Here is a 16,674-nt window from a genome sequence, read left to right as displayed (position 1 = left end):
GAAATGATGATGCCATTCTAGGGTGCCCCTGCAAAACCCCACCCATTACTTCCCTCCGTCCCCAACCCTCCTGGGCTAACTGTGGCACGTCCCCTCCCATTTGTGTGATGAAGTAAAAGAATGCAGGAATAAGAAACACTGACTTTTTTGTGAGAGATAAATGAGGGGAGGCAGCCTCCTGGTGCTTCATAGTCCAGGCAGTACAGATTCTTCATTAGACGTGAAAGGCAGGGGCTGATGGAGCTCGCCCCCAGTTGCTTGATGAGGACGTTTTCAATCCTTTTGCATCGTCTGCTGGGAATGACCAGGAGTCATTCCCATGGTTGCCGCAGGCCCCCGGCCGACCTCACCGAGGCCCAGCCAGGAGCACTCATGGATGATGATGAGGGTTTTCCACCATTTGTACCATCTACCATCAGGAAGCAAGGGAGGGAATGCCGCTGTTCAGCGCCCAGCACCCCGTCTACCAGCAGCATGCAGTAACATACGGTGACATTGAAAAAAACAAGAAACAATTTTTTCCGCCTTTTCTTTCACGGGGGAGGAGGGTAAATTGACGAGATATACCCTGAACCCATGCTGATCAGCGCTCCATGCTGGGCAAACAGGAAATGAAATTCAAAAGTTCATGGGGCTTTTCCTGTCTACCTGGCCAGTGCATCCGAGTTTAGATGGCTTTCCAGAGCAATCACAATGGTGCACTGTGGGATACCGCCCGGAGGCCAATACCCTCAAATTGCGGCCACACTAATCCTAATCCAACATGGCAATACCGATTTCAGAGCTACTCCTCTCGTCAGGGAGGAGTACAGAAATTGGTTTTAAGAGCCCTTTATATTGATGTAAAGGGCTTCGTTGTGTGGATGGGTGCAGGGTTAAATTGGTTTAAAGCTGCTAAATTCGGTATAAACGCATAATGTAGACCAGGCCTCATATCTTGAGACTTATATGGCTGCAACAACACTGCAAATAAATGTCCCCAAAAGAGGCCGATTAGTGACACGGTGATAAATAATGATGGTTGTGGTCAACAAATCACCTTGAGTGACAAAGACACAAGCGAGTTATGATGTTATGTTCTGATAGGAATAAACATATTTCCTCTCTAAATGAGTAATTCCCATGAACGATATGTTTTGTACTTTGATTGCGTCATCAGACTAGAACTAATGAAATTTCACACTAAAATCCCCAAGGCAGTGCTGCTTATCTGTTTAGTTGTGCTAAACTCTAGAGCCAGGATATTTCTGTAGAGCACAAATGAAGCAAACATATTTTATCGTAATTCTTTCTTTTTTAAAGTATGTAGTTGTATTGTCATCCTACTAAAATGGTTATTTTGATGTTATAATGTTTCATCATCTAGATTGCTCCTATGCTGGTATTTTTCACATTCCTAAAAGTAATTTGGCTGGCAGAACATAGTCACAGATATACCCATTGACAAAGGCTGGAAGTGACTTGTTTTCAGCAGCATTGTTTGAAAAAATTGTTAAAAAATTAAAAAAAAAAAAAACACTTAAAACTAGCCTATTTTTCATTTTCAGGCTTCTGTGAAAATGGTCTATCTTGCAAAACTTTCCCATTGGTGAAAATGGAGTTGAAGTTGGGCACAGTTTCTCTCCCACCCCAAGTAAATGCCAGTGGACATATCAGAGCAATTTTCGGTGGTGTGTTCTTCACGTTTTGAGCTGGATTTTACCACTTGGTTGAAGTTGCATGGTGGCTTTCAGGTTCCATGGCCGCTTGACTAATTTTCTCATGAATTAATCTCAGGATTAATTTTTTTGTGGGGGAAGAAGGAGGTATTCCCCATGAACACATACAAGTGTTGAGTAACCAGAGATTGACCATGTAGGGGAGTAGCAAATTATTGCTCCTCTACCCTGAACAGAGAAAACACAAGGGAAAGGATTCAGGATTGTCTTGGAGAAGTGTCTTTTTTCAGGGCCTGTTGGGAAGAGGGGTAAGGAGTTGGGATGGGGGGTGCCAAGGTATACCTGGTAGCAGTAACTCAGGTAATGTTTAGAGAAGCATTCAGACTTTGAATACTAATTCATAATTTACTCTGAACCATTTGAGGTTCCCACATGAGTAGTTTGATATTTTCTTCACAGTGTTAAGGCTGGATTACTTTGCACACTCTGAAATATATGTTTTCTAAGGAAGCTTTTACTGCATATAGCTTGTCTATGCTAATGCTGGGATTTGCATCCTTTTTCTTTTAAAATTGAAAGGGTCCAAAGGCTGCTCTAAATTGCCCCAGTCCTTGTGTATGCCCCCTTTGGAGATAGGAGATGCAGGGTATAATGGGCTACTTCATGGCCCCTTTGTATTTCTTTCATAGTGTCACAGGGCCAAAGTTAGCATGGGCCCTTCTCGGGTTGAAAAGCCTTTTGTTCCAGTGGGCTGCTTTGTCTAGTGTGTTTCCAGTTTGTGACCATATGGTGGCAGCAGAGTACATAGTTCATTTCTTTCTCCTTTTCTGTTGCTGACCGTGCTACCAAAAAATTAACAGTTAAAAGGAGTCTGCTGGTAGTATACTGAACTCTTCAGAAACCCTGTTTTGAGGAACCAAATACTTCAAGGCTGTGAAACCACTTAATCTGAGGGCAGATTCCCTCGGTATTGGGGCCTGGCACATCACACAGAAGGCTAGTTTGAAGTATCACCTCAGTCTTGCCTGGGTGCAGTTTGGTGAGCTGCTTTCCCCCTAGGTGTGGATTTTGGCTGAGCATTGAGCAAGCTGGGGACTAATGCTGTTTCCCGTGATGTAAAGGAAGTATCTGAGTGTTATCTGTGTGCTGTTTTTCCTTCAGCCCAAGATGTCTTACCAACTCCAGGCACAAATACTGAGTGGAGAAAGGTCGACAGAACCTTGCAGCAATCTTCAGATGAGGACTATGTGTGTGTTGCAGTACTTGTCCAAAGTGACCCTCTGGGTTCACTCTGAAAGAGAGAACCTGAGCTAGTTCAGAACTTCTTCATTCACCCCTGCAACTTCTTGAAGACAAGAGGAAATTGGTAATCAGTGGTATCTAATGCCATAGGGAGGTTAAGAAGGTCCGTCAGGCTAGAGTGTATATGATACTTCCCTTGTCTCTGGGCAGGAGGAGATCATACACCAGAACAATAAATACTGTCTTTGGTCCACATTTTCCACAAGCTCTAGCTTTCTTCCTTCTCACTTTGGGCTTTTGTTTTTTTTTTTTAGTTGCGGATCTGATGAAATAAATGGAGGTCTCCACAGGCAGAGGTCTGGGACAGGGCACTTTGGTGATATGTGTGTAGCCAAAGTGGTCCCCAAACTTTTCACAGTCCCTCCCCTGCCTGGGAAGCTGGGGCCAGGAGCAGGGCCACAGATCCTGGGGGTTGGGGAAGGGGTACAGACAGGGGTAAGGGGGCTGAGGCTGGGGCTGCAGCTGGGGAGGGTCTTGGGCTGGGAACAGAGCCACGGCCGGGAGCAAAGCCGTGGCTAGGGGTTGAGGCTGGGGGTGGGAGGGGAGCAGTAGCTGGGAGCCAGGGGGCAGAGCGGTGGGCACCGAGCAGGACTGGGTGGTGCTCCCTCCTCATTCCCCACGGGGGCTGACCTGGACCAACCATGGCGCCCGGAACGTTCCTCTGCACCACCCTAGGGGGGCTTTCCCCATAGTTTGGGGTGCTGTAGCTGTAATCAGGAAGTAGTTTTAGTATTCACTTATTCTACTATTCCTTGCCCTCGTGGATGAGTAGAGTTTCCTATATGTGTGTGTTTTGGAATTCAGCAGGGTCCAGGAGTTGCTGGGATGGACGATGGTGGTTGGTTTCTTTTTGCCTTGTGATGAGGAAAATTCTTATTTCTGCTTGGAGTAGGGTGGCAATTCTTGTGTCTCTACTGTCTACCTCCAGCCTCAGATGGCAGTTAGCCATATGGGCAACTGTGTGTGGGTCTGATTATATCATAAACAGATAGTTTAGGGTTAATGCCTCTTTTACCTGTAAAGGGTTAAGAAATTCAGTAAACCTGGCTGACACCTGACCAGAGGACCAATAAGGGGACAAGATACTTTCAAATCTTGGCGGGGGGAAGTCTTTTGTTTGTGCTCTTTGTTTTGGGGGTTGTTCGCTCTTGGGACTAAGAGGGACCAGACGTCAATCCAGGCTCTCCAAATCTTTCTGAATCAGTCTCTCATGTTTCAAACTTGTAAGTAACAGCCAGGGCAAGGCGTGGTTATACAGTTTTATTTTCTCAACTTGTAAATGTTTCCTTTTTTTGACTGAGAGGATTTTATTCTGTTTGCTGTAACTTTTGATCTTAAGGCTAGAGAGGGTTCCTGTCTGGGCTATATGAATCTTGAATTACCCTGCAAAGTTTCCATCTGATTACAGAAGAATTTTTACCTTTCTTTTAATTAAAAACTTTCTTTTTAAGAACCTGATTGATTTTTCCTTGTTTTAAGATCCAAGGGGATTGGATCTGGACTCACCAGGACTTGATGGGGGAAAATTGGGGGGGGAGGATGGTTAAATTCTCCTTGTGTTAAGATCCAAGGTGTTGGATCGGTGTTCACCAGGAACTTGGTGAAAAAGCCTCTCAATGCTGCCCAGGGAGGGGAAGGTTTTGGGGGGACAGGAAGTGTTCCAGACACTGAAATCTCTGGATGGTGGCATGGGGGAGGAACCTTGACAGATGATGACTTGTAAAGTGGAGAGTTCAGACAAGGGGCTGGCCTGCTGTAACCAAGTGCTGTTTACACGGAGATTGAAGTCTCCCAAGTTACTAAATTGTGTGAACTTCATTTCCACTTCTAACAGTTCTATCACAGCTCCTCTGGGCTGAGTTCAGGGTCTAGAAATGTATAGAAAAGTACAATGTTTGGATTAAATTTGCCTCTGAATTCAGATTATGTGGATGCACTCAAAAGATTTTCTTCGGAGTAAACTTTTCCTTTGTTTGAGCCTGCCAGATAATAGAATGGTGACTCTGTCTTCAGATTTTCCTCCCTGGGTTTGAGGCTGTGGTTAATATAATACCCTGAAGGACAAGCTGAGCTAACACCAGGCCTGAAGCATCACTCTGCCAGGTTTCTGGGATGCTGTCTGGGGTGGGTGACTTGGAATTTTCCAACCCTATGGCGACATTTTATTACAAGCTGCCCTGGCTGGCAAGAGAAATCCTGTGAGCATTATGAGGATTTGTTTAATTACTTTTATGTAAGCCCTGAAGAGTTTGTCCATCTGTTAATCCTTACAGATGGCATAAGTACAGTTCTACTTAATGCCCAGAGATTATCTCACTGGGGTGAGATTATTCCTACACATGTGTAGCTGTGTATGCACCATACTGTACAATGGTTAATTAGGGCTTTTCTGTTCTGCATCAGGGGTTTTCTTAACATGTTTAGATCTGTATCCACTTGAACCTGCTGTGTTAGTGGTCATATGGTGCTTGAAAAAAACAGGTTTGCTTGTATATTTTGTTGGCAGGAGTGTGAATGGAGACAGGGTGTATACAAATTTCAAACTGTGTTACAACTCTGCCCCTACAGTCTTCTCAACTTTGACAAAGGCCAATCCTTTTGCTTGTCTCCTAACTATGAAAATGGGATCCAACCCCCTCCCATAACAGACATTTCCCGTCTAGTGGTAGGTATGGAAGACAATGGCAGGGATAGGGAGTCAGAATTAAGGTTTTTGTGGAAACTTAACTATGAATTTCTAGGCTTTCAATGCCTGGCTTTAAAATTCATCGGGATGCAGAGCTAAGCCCCACATCTGTGAGGCCAACGCCTAAGACTTTCTTCTTCCAGTAGAAGTATAGAGCTGGAGTCCTGGGGTACTAAGATGACCTTAGACCTGCCGCAATACTGGCCTCCAGAGACATACGAATTAGTCTGTACTAGACATGGGTGAGTATTTGCTGAAAACCTACCAAGCCTGTAGAGGATAGAGTTTCAAATTTCCACAGTGCTTGCCTTTTGAGATCGTCATTCACTTGATACACAGCTAAGCATTTGAAAGGATGTGTTGGGCTACCGGATTCATGGTGTTATCCTGAAGGGGGTTGGCTGCATTACTCTTAGGCAGTTGTTCTAACTGAAGAAAAATGCAACAAATCTGGGACTAGTTTCTAACCCCTTCACTCATGCTTACTGAGAATTTCAGTGAGACCACTTGAGGAGTAAGGTCAGATTCAGCATAAGTAAGAGTATCAGAATCTGTTCATGGATGTTTCTAAGGCAAACCTCTTTTGAAAATATCAAGTCAAAAGACTTTTAACCCCTCCCTTCTCTGTGCACCCCCTCTTCTCCCCCCGCCCCATCATGTAACCAACTGCCTTGTGCAGTTGGCCTCCCACTTTTGCAAAACATTATTTTCTGGCAAGAAACAACCCACGAAAAATGTCAAGTAGATAAGATCAGTTCTAAGAAGTTAGAGTACTGGATAATGAGCCTTTTAATGGAATGATCTTTAACTCTGCAGTTGCTACCATAATAGAAATGTATTGGAGTTGATGTTTTTACTAAAAAAACAAAACAATCTTCCCCTGTCTGCTCCTTCCCCCGCAAGTTGTTCCAGGTTTGGAAACGTAACTTTTTTAAATCTCTCATGATATGTTTCCTTACAATCTTTCCAAAAATATTGATGTTTTCTATCTCTTGGGAGAACTATCACAGAAGATCCTAGGGTATATTTGAGCACCAGAGATGCCATCTAACTTTCATGTTGTCTTCTATCCTGCCACCCCGAATGTCTGTATCTGGGCAAAGGAAATTGATATTCCCTTTGTCCAGGTAAATTAGATTTCATCACCATCTTTAGATGTTACTCAACATCCTTTCCACTGCTTGCTGAGGTGCCTCCTTTACAGAAAATATCTCAGGATGAGTCCGAGCACCATAGAAGCAGGATTTCAGAGTTCAGTGAGAGGTAAGGTGAGAAAATGTGGTCTAGTGGTTAGAGTTCTAGCCTGTGACTTAGGAGACCTTGGCTCAGTCCCCTGCTCTGCCACAGACTTCCTGTGCACCCTGGGACAAGTCACTTAGCCTCTCTGTGCCTCAGTTCCCATCTGTCAAATGAGGTTAATATCACTGCCCTACCTCACAGAAGTGGTTGTGAAGACAAATACATTAAAAGTTTTGAGGTGCACAGTACCAGAACTAGGTGATTCTCTGAATATTTGTACATGTGGGATTCTCAATTAATGCTAATGGCAGGTTCCAGAGAAGCATACAGAAGTTCTAAGTAATTATAGACCTTTTATCACGGAGACCTAAGAAGACAGATATATTCAGGAAGTACTAAACATATCCAATTCATTCTGAGCGTCTGAGTTAATAGAGAAAAGACAAAGCCACCATTTTAATCATTCATTTTCCTCCTCCTTTGGGAGCAGCACCAGTTAAAGCAAGGGTTTACTCAGTATTACAGGGGAGAGTTCTTTTTTCTGTAGCATCAATACAAGAGCTAGGCAAAAATTCCTCTTGCTGCTGGTGGAAAAAATAACATTTTCTTGTATTTGTGAAAAAATCATTGTCTCGATTTCTTAAAATGGAAGACAAGAAACTATGTATGTGATCGCTTGGCCTGAAGAGGATTAATTGTTTGCCTACCGAAAATTCATGCTTTTGTCTTGGGAAGGAATGTCACAACATTTGCTGATAGAAAACGCTAAAAATCAATGATGGATTCAGTTTAGGAGCCAGTGCTAAAATATCCTTGTTTTCATGTGATAACAGGGACTAGATAATTTTGCCCATGTTTAATCGCTATATTTCAGTCTCTCTGCCCCTTCTGCCCCCTCGCCCCCCAACAAGAGACTGTAGCTAGCATGCTCTGTATTGTACACACGGTAGCAATGATAACACAGCTATAGAAATTTGATTAGGAAACTATCCTTCCCATGCTGCATAGTGTTCTCAGAATAGAACTAGGTTACTTCAGAGCAGGAGTTATTTTGTAGCTCATAATTATATTCCTACAGTTAATCATTTTTTCAGTGCTGACAGCTTTCCCTCTTCACATGCACTGTGGGAAGAGTCTGCTATCCTGGAGAGTCAAGTGTATCTTTGGGTAACTAAGTGGCTCTGAATCATATTGCGTGTGATGGCACTTGGGTGTATTACAGTGATGACATGCACAAAAACCTGCTCCCAATCAAAAAGGATTTTGTTACTACATGTTGCTGAGAGTGTTTGTTTTTTCTAAATCAGTTGACTCTGGGGATGGTTGCAGGCCATTTTCTTCACTGGGGCAATGTTCACATAACTCCTCCTTTCCATTAAAAAAAAAAAAATTAAAATCCTGTATTGTAATGGTGTACCTATTGGGTTTCCAGGAAGCCCACCCACTGCTAAAGGATTCCCCACCAGCCTAAGGGGAGGATCTACAGGACCTCAGAACCCAACTGATTTCGGAGGACAACTAATAAAAGAACAGGGACAGGAGTGTGGTCAAAGGGTCATAAGAAGGGAGCCTGACGGGGACCCCGAGCAGAGAACCCCAGACAGCGCCCACTGCTCCTTGAAAGGCGTCAAGGGAGCCAGTGGACACTGCCCAGAAGAACTCTGCCCGGACATGTGAATGGACAGAGGATCGGAAACAAGCCTCACAGTCACAGGAGTCTCCACTGGCCAACCTCCTGTCCCTGGTTGCGTAGATGGCCATTTCAGCCAGGGCAAGGAGCAGGTTGACCAGGAGGTCCCATGACTTTGTGGGGCCACAGATAGGGAGTGCATGGAGAAGGAGGTGAGGGGAAAAGTGCAGCCAGAAATGCAACAGTATATTGGTGAGGTGCCGGTATAGGGGCAGCAACCTGGCGCACTCTAAGTAAACATGCTCCGGGGTCTCTCTCACGCCACAGAAGGGACAGGTGTCTGGGGCAGGGGTAAACCGCGCCAAATACACGCTCACGCTCACGCCCCCATGAAGGAGCCGCCAACTGATATCCCCAGCGGGTCTCATGACCAGGGTTGAGTATAGGCTGGCCCACCGGGGCTCCTCACCCTCCAGAGGTGGCAGGAGGTCCCACCACTTTGTGTCGGGGCAGGACACAAGGGTAAGGAAGTGAAGGGTGTGGAGCACAAGCGTGTAGAGATGTTTCCTTGGTGCGGTTTGGAAGCGGACCAGCTGCAGATTGTGCAGCCGGCTTGCGGAGAAGGGGCGGGGGGGCTGGTCAGGTCTGTGTGGCAGGGGCCCAGTGAAAAGGTCCGGAGGGCTTGGGGTGGAGCGTGGGTGGGGTTTGCCCTCTCGCAGGACCCGGTCGAGGTAGGCCCGAGCAGCGGGCGGCAAAGTGGCCTTCACCTCCTGTATTACATGCCAGGGAGTACAAGGTCTGGAGAGCCCCATATGCCGAGCGAGTGTCAGGGGATACAGCCAGTCTCCCTGATCGTAGTCCAGGAGGTCTCCGACCCTGGTGACTTCCACCAAGACCAGCCTCTGGCGCACTGTGGGGGACTCTGCCACCTGCACACGGAGCTGGGAATTGTATAGCAGGGGCTCCGCGAGGAGATCTGCCCCCTCGGTGGCTACCACGGACCTGGTCACAGAGAACAGCTTCCAGGTCCAGAGATAGAAGGCCAGCTGCCCAGAGAGGTCTCGTGGAAGACCCCTTGGATTGAGGTAAAGGAGCTGCTGGTTGTATCGGAGCCCTCGGAAGCGGCACAGGAAGGCGTGCACCAGTACTCTCCACGCTGGACTACCTGCACCATAAAGAAGCCTCTGCAGGGCCTGGAGGCAGAAGACGTGGACCTCAGTGCACAGGCACTTCAGGCCCTACCCTCCCTCCTCCAGGGGCAGGTGGAGGACCCCTGCAGAGACCCAGTGCAGTCCTGGCCAAAAGAACTCCAGAATCACTTTCCGGAGGTCAGCCAGGAAAACTGGGGCTGAGACCAGAATGTTGAGCCAATACCAGAGCATAGACAGGACTAGTTGATTGAGCACCAGCACCCTCCCTTGAAGGGAAAGGCACTGAAGGAGTCCTGTCTATTTCCGGAGCCGCTCCGCCACCCTGCCCTGCAAACCTTGCCAGTTCTCCAGCAGAGATGGATGCGTGACAGAAAGGTAAATGTTGAGAGAGAGCAGCGAACCCACGCTCCACCGGATGACCTGAAGCATGGGTGGGAGGGAGCCCGCCTGCCACCTGTCCCTGACCACCAGGCCAGAGCTCTTGACCCAGTGACTCGAGCGGAGAAGGCCGCCAAATACACAGCCTGGCAAGCCTCCACCCATGCCAAGTCGCCGGGGTCCTGGACCATGAGGAGCACATCGTCAGCATATGCCGACAGGACCAGACGCAGCTCTGGCTCTCGAAGCACCAACCCCGTCAGCCTCCCGCGGAGGAGACAGAGGAAGGGCTTGATCGCCAGAGCGTACAGTTGGCCCGAGAGGGGGCACCCCTGCCGTACTCCCCACCCAAAGCTCACTGGCTTGGTCAGGGTCCAGTTGAGCCTGACCAGACACTCTGTGGAAGTGTACAGCACCTGGAGAAACCCACAAACTGGGATCCAAAGCCTAACGCCTGCAGAGTGCCCAGGAGATACCTGTGGTCCACCCTGTCGAACGCCTTCTCCTGATCCAGGGACAGGAGGGCGAACGACAGACCATCCCTGTACCCAAGCTCCAAGAGATCCTGGACCAGATACAGGTTATCAAAGATGCTACTGCCTGGGACGGTGTAGGTCTGGTCTGGGTGGATCACGTCCTCCAGCACGGACCCTAGCCGCAGCAAGGTGGCCTTGGCTACAATTTTGTAGTCAGTGCTGAGAAATGAGACAGGACGCCAATTCCGTAAGTCGCGGAGGTCCCCCTTCTTCAGCAATAAGGCGAGCATGGCTCGTCTGCACGAGAGAGGGAGGACCCCGCTCTGCAAGGACTCGGCCCAGACGGTGACCAGGTCCGGGCCGAGGACGTCCCAGAACACGCGGTAGAACTCCACGGTCAACCCATCCATGCCTGGAGATTTGTTGGTGGGCATGTGACGGAGGGCGTCCGAGAACTTGGCCAGAGAGAGAGGCAGCTCTGGCCGGTCTAGCTGTAATGCTGTAGTAAAGGGAGCACCTTCTCCAAAGCCTGGATCATGGAAATGTAAAAACTGCATAGACAATACCTTCATCCAAGGTTCTACCAATAATTACTTAAACCTTTGGATCAAGGTATTGATTATAGGTGGGTAAACGGAGGCATTAATCTATATGTCTGCAATGAGAAATTTAAAGGCCTGAGACTTTCCCCTTGGCTGATGCTTTTTATCTCCTAATCTGGTTTCTCTCTGCCAATTGAAAAGCAAAACAAAGCATAGCTTCAAATGGGAATGTTTGTTTTATTCATGTTTGCAGTGTTGTACCTGTGTTGGGCCCAGGATATTGGAGAGAGAAGCTGGGTGAGGCAATATCTTTTATTGGACCAGCTTCTGTTGGTGAGAGAGAGAAGCTTTTGAGCTACATAGAGCTGTATGTTTGTACAAGGCTTAGCACAATGGAGTGCCAACTTGGTTGGCTTCCAGGCACTACCATAATGTAAATAAATAATTCAGAGGAAGAAGATATTTATTATTAAGTTCAGATGCTAGAGGAACTCAAGAATGTAAAAACATGGAGCCAGATTCTTAGCTTGTGTAAACTGGGTGACCTACAGTTGATCAGCTGAGAATCTGACGCATATCTTTTTTCTAAACTTCTGTGATAGGACCCACCTCTCTCTTCCTTCCTGTATCTATTCAATGTTACTTTCACAGTTAGGACTAGAGATGGGCAAAAAATAATAAAAATGTGTCTTGAATATTCAGTGAAATGAGTGTACTCCAAGTATAAACCTGTTTCTTTGTTTGCTTTCCACAAGACAATTGAATGATAGGCTTACTTAGGTCTTTCTCTTGGTCCAAGACACATTCACTTATTAAGATGCTCCTCACACATAGAAAATGTGCATTTCCAACCACACTGTTTCTGAGGTTTTGCTGAAATGTTACAGTTCATGGCATTTTGGCAAAAGGGAGTGAACATTCTGTCCAGGAGCACAGTCTGAGCAAGAAACTGCTCTTTGGCCTGATAACATACACTTTTCCTCTTGCTTCCTCCTAGCTATTCATATTTTACCTATGCTGTCACACACTTGGATGTACTTTCAGTGTTGTTTTGCAACCATTTCTGATTAGTGTTAGTCAACACTGTGAATTCTCTGCTGAAGAATTCACTACTCCTGGAAAAGAGCATTCTTGACGGGGGTGGGCATGTAGTTTAGACAGAGAATTATTAGTACTTATTCTTTGTATTATTGTAGCACTTAGGAGTCTTAGTCATGGACCAGGGCCCCATTGTACAAACACAATTCAGAAGGTGGTCCCGGATCCAAAGACCTGACAATCTAAGTAAAAGACAAGAGACAACAAATGGACGCATACAGACAAATGGGGGAGTTCAAGGAAACAATGAGACAATGTAGGTCAGCTTCATAGTAGTGGCCTCAGCACACTAGCAACCTACAAGTTGGGTGTTTTAGAGAGACAAGGTAATAGCTTTTTTCTCTCTTTCACTGGCAGATGTTGGTCCAATATAAGATATTACCTGCCTCACCTTGTCTCACTCATATTCTGGGGCCAACGTTTACAAGAATACTCAAACAGGAGTCAATTTTTTGTAAGCCTCACAGCAAAGAGTTTTGAGGAAAGTTTTGAAGAAGGATCGTAGAATTTAAGCCCAGAAAGGACCACCAGATCATCTGAATTCGCCTCTCTGAGGGGCTCTGGAATCCCTGACATTTGTAAGGATCCAAATGTGCAAACCCCAAATTTCTAAGGAAATTTCATAGGAATACAGCAAAAATTAATCTAATGTCCACATCAAGTGTTCCCTCAAATCATACGTGATGTGAAACCACTTCTCTGATAAAGATATTGCCAACAAACATCAGCTTTTAAAAAGCCTCTGAGGCCCTGCGGGAAACATTGTGAAATAATCCTTTTAAAGGACAATTCTACTGATATATATTTCCTGTGTGACTTTGGTCTATCTTTTTTATGCCAGAAAGATTTTTCATAAAAGAAGGGTTTTTGTTTGGCCTCTGCTATTTAATAACCCTGAGCACTTTCCATCTTCAAAGCACTGTATCACCATTGGCTAATCAGCCTCACAGCACATCTGTGAAATAGGAAGGATCTTTTCATTTTACTGCTGGAAAAACTCATGTAGCAAATTTAATCTAATACTTGCAAGGTTTTTACTTCAGATGGAGTTGAGGATGCTCATCCTCTCATGGAATCATAGCCAAAGCCACTTGAACGACCCCACAGAAGAAATTAGGGTCAGAGTCTTGGCTAGAAAGTTCTCGGTTGAAATTCTCACACCTGCTCTGCCCCTGTTGGTTGGATGAAAGGGACAGACTGGCATATAGGGGTTCTAGAAGCCCTGCACCCTGCTGGGGGAGAGGTCCCTTCATGCAGGAACTGAGGTAGATAGCTTGTGGCTGCCTTCTAATTTTTCATAAATCCTGGCATAAGGGGATGTGCCAGTGGGGCTGGAAGTTGGAAGGGGAGCTATAGTTTGTGTTACTATGGAGATTCCAGACAGCACTCCTGCTCAGAGTCATGTGGGGAGAGGCTGCAGTAACTAATACCCCCAAGGCCTGTTCAGGTTACACTGGGGACTACTCTGTCCCCTGGAGCATCCCAGAATTTGGAGGGTGCAAAGGCAGCTTAGAGTAACTTCAGCTCTGCTTCCCCCTGGTCTGAGAGATTTGACCTGCATGACTTAGAAGCTCAGAACAGAAGCTTGCCTCTTGGCTCCTACCCTGTGCTCTGACAGCTAGGATAGAGCTCTTTTTCAGATTCCACTTGAACAGGCCACTTCCTCCTTTTGAGTTTTGTACCGAGATGAACATACTGTGAGCTCTTTAAGGAATAACAGTAATAACTTAGGTTTCGGAGTAGTAGCTGTGTTAGTCTATATCAGCAAAAATAACGAGGAGTCCTTGTGGCACCTTAGAAACTAACAAATTTATTTGGGCATAAGCTTTCGTGGGCTAAAACCCACTTCATCAGATGCATGGAGTGAAAAATACAGTAAGCAGAATATATACTATAGCACATGAAAAGATGGGAATTGCTTTACCAAGTGTGTGTGGGGGGGGGGGTCAGTGCTAATGAGCCAATTCAATTAAGGTGGAAGTGGCCTATTCTCAACAATTACTTTTGTAGTGCTAATGAGGCCAATGCAGTCAAGGTGGCCCATTTCCAACAGTTGACAAGAAGGTGTGAGTATCAACAGAAGGGAAATTACTTTTTGTAGTGACCCATCCACTTCCCACTTATTCAGGTTGAGAATAGGCCACTTCCACCTTAATTGAATTGGCTCGTTTGCACTGACCCCTCACTTGGTAAGGCAACTCCCATCTCTTCATGTGCTGTGTATTTATACCTCTCTACTGTATTTTCCACTCCATGCATCTGATGAAGTGGGTTTTAGCCCGTGAAAACCTATGCCCAAATATGTTAATCTCTAAGGTGCGACGAGGAGTCCTAGTAATAACTCATAATTAGTTGTCGTCATAATCTCCAGTGCAACCACTTGTCAGGAACACAGGATTATGACTTCAACAGACGAAGTGGATCAGTTCTTAAGAAAAAAGGTTCCTGATTTTATGTAAATCTGCTTAGTAATAAAAGGAGCGGGAGTGGAGGAAGTATGGCAAGAAAATAAACAGCATTGTCTTAAAATAGAAAAGCGTGAGTCTCAGTTACATCAGGCCCTTACATGTATTTACACCTACGTTAAAGCTTCTTGATGTAAAAGGGCCAAAATGTAAATGAGAATCAGGCCCAGATGGAGATTTTTCAGAAGAGTTCCACAAGTAGTAGTAACCCTTAGCTTTGAAACAGTTTGAAGCCTCTGTCCAGGCTGGCCCTGGTGTGTGAACACACGAAGAAAAAAACCCCAGTGCTTCGCATTAGAGTGTGTGACAAGAAAAACATTGCAAATCTGCAACAATATGGATTTCATTGCACCACTAACAGAAGAGCTGCTTAATATACTTGGGAGCAGGGAATTAGGGATGTGGAAAGAGTTGCACTTCATTAACCAGCCATCAAGGACTTTTTGGCATGTGACAAGGGTAAATCTTTAGCGCAGAATGTGCATGGAAGGGTGGTGAAGGTGGGTTGCTATTAAATGTGATAGACGTCAAACTAGAACTACCTCTATACTTTTGTTGAAGCCTGGGCCAAAGCACTTCTCTGGCACTTCTATTGCTCTTTCTTCTAGACCACTCAAATATTCGCTCAGTTTAAGTTCAGAAATTATAATGCCTTTGGGGCACTGATCTCATCAAGACCCTGCATGCCTTGGATGGCAGCAGGAATGTTACATGAGCCAAAAGCAGCCTTCTTCTGGCCTAGCTAGGAAGTAGGAGCTGTGTTCTCTTGTTTAAACTGGAAGTTGCCCTCTGCATGTCTTATGGCGTGCCATACATGAAATCTGTTTCCTCTTTACATATACTCCATAAACTTTTGCATATGCACCTGTGGGCCTCATCTCTGAGCTTGCTGATGTTAAGGCAAAACTTCCAGTGACTACTACGGGAGCAGGCTCAGGGGCTATGCTTGCCTCTGTAGACTATGCTTGCCTCTGTAGACAGACCATGAACACTGCTGACAGGATATGAATTGATGAGCAAAATTCTCTCCAACCTGCACATCAACCCTCAAATCTGGCATTGCATTCGCCCCACGTACATGGGTGTCTCACTGACATCAGCAGGAGTTTGGCTCATTCAGGGGGAGAGAGCAGTACTGGAGTTGAGATCCACTGCATGGATCTGAGAGGAGAATCGGCCCTTTATGATTTGGCTTGCTGTTTTGCAATAGCTGGTTCAGCCCTTTGCAGGTTAATTCTGCAGGGAAAACTCTAAACTTTCCCCTTAGAGCTGTAACTCTCCAGCTGAGTGGGGTGGAGACCAGGATAAAGAGACAGTGAGGAGGTTGTGCAAGCAGCGTATTGTTTAACAGTGACTGTACAAATACAGGATTGGTTTTGTCTCTCTTTCCCCCTTTCCCGCAACAAGCCCTCACAGAAGGTTAATATAGTTCAGGAGTTTTGGACTGCAGTCACACACAGCGTACTGCACCCTTTCCTCAGGATGTATCCATTGCAGTGTAATCTTTATAAAGACCAAGGCCTGAACTGCAAGATTAGGGTCAGGGTGCAACACGTGGAAAAGAAAAACTGTCCTCCAGGCTTCTGGTAAATGTCAAAGCGATGAGTGCTATAAAAGCCGCCTGGGCGAGGAGAAGATTCCCAGCCTCTCCATGAACCTTTGTCACCATATTGTGTAGAAGTGAAACACATGCTGCCGGGCATGATGAAAGAAGTGCTGCTATTTTTGCTTTTGGCCATGTTCTTTCCCTACCCTGGATTCCTATTATAAAGGGCTGGAAGGTCCTAAAGCCATGTGGCTAGGAGGCTGCTGGATGAACTACAAATTGGGGCCCCTTCTCATTCCATCAGTGTAAGGTAAACCTCACCGCTGTGGAATGAGAAGCCTCTCCTCTTTGCCACAGCTTATTTGTGAGACATTCTAATCTATTCCTGAAATTAAAGTGCATGTGGAATCAAAGCCTCTTTCCTCAAGAAGCTCCACATTTGCCTTTACATTACACTTTGCAAAGAGGCCCTTTCTCTGGCTCTGTGCCATGTGTTTAATGCT

This window comes from Chelonoidis abingdonii, chromosome 3 (genome assembly GCF_003597395.2).
Source record: "Chelonoidis abingdonii isolate Lonesome George chromosome 3, CheloAbing_2.0, whole genome shotgun sequence".
In the NCBI taxonomy this organism is placed as follows: Eukaryota; Metazoa; Chordata; order Testudines; family Testudinidae; genus Chelonoidis; species Chelonoidis abingdonii.
The sequence above is the reverse complement of the archived record's forward strand: the minus strand, read 5'-3'. Positions refer to the sequence as shown.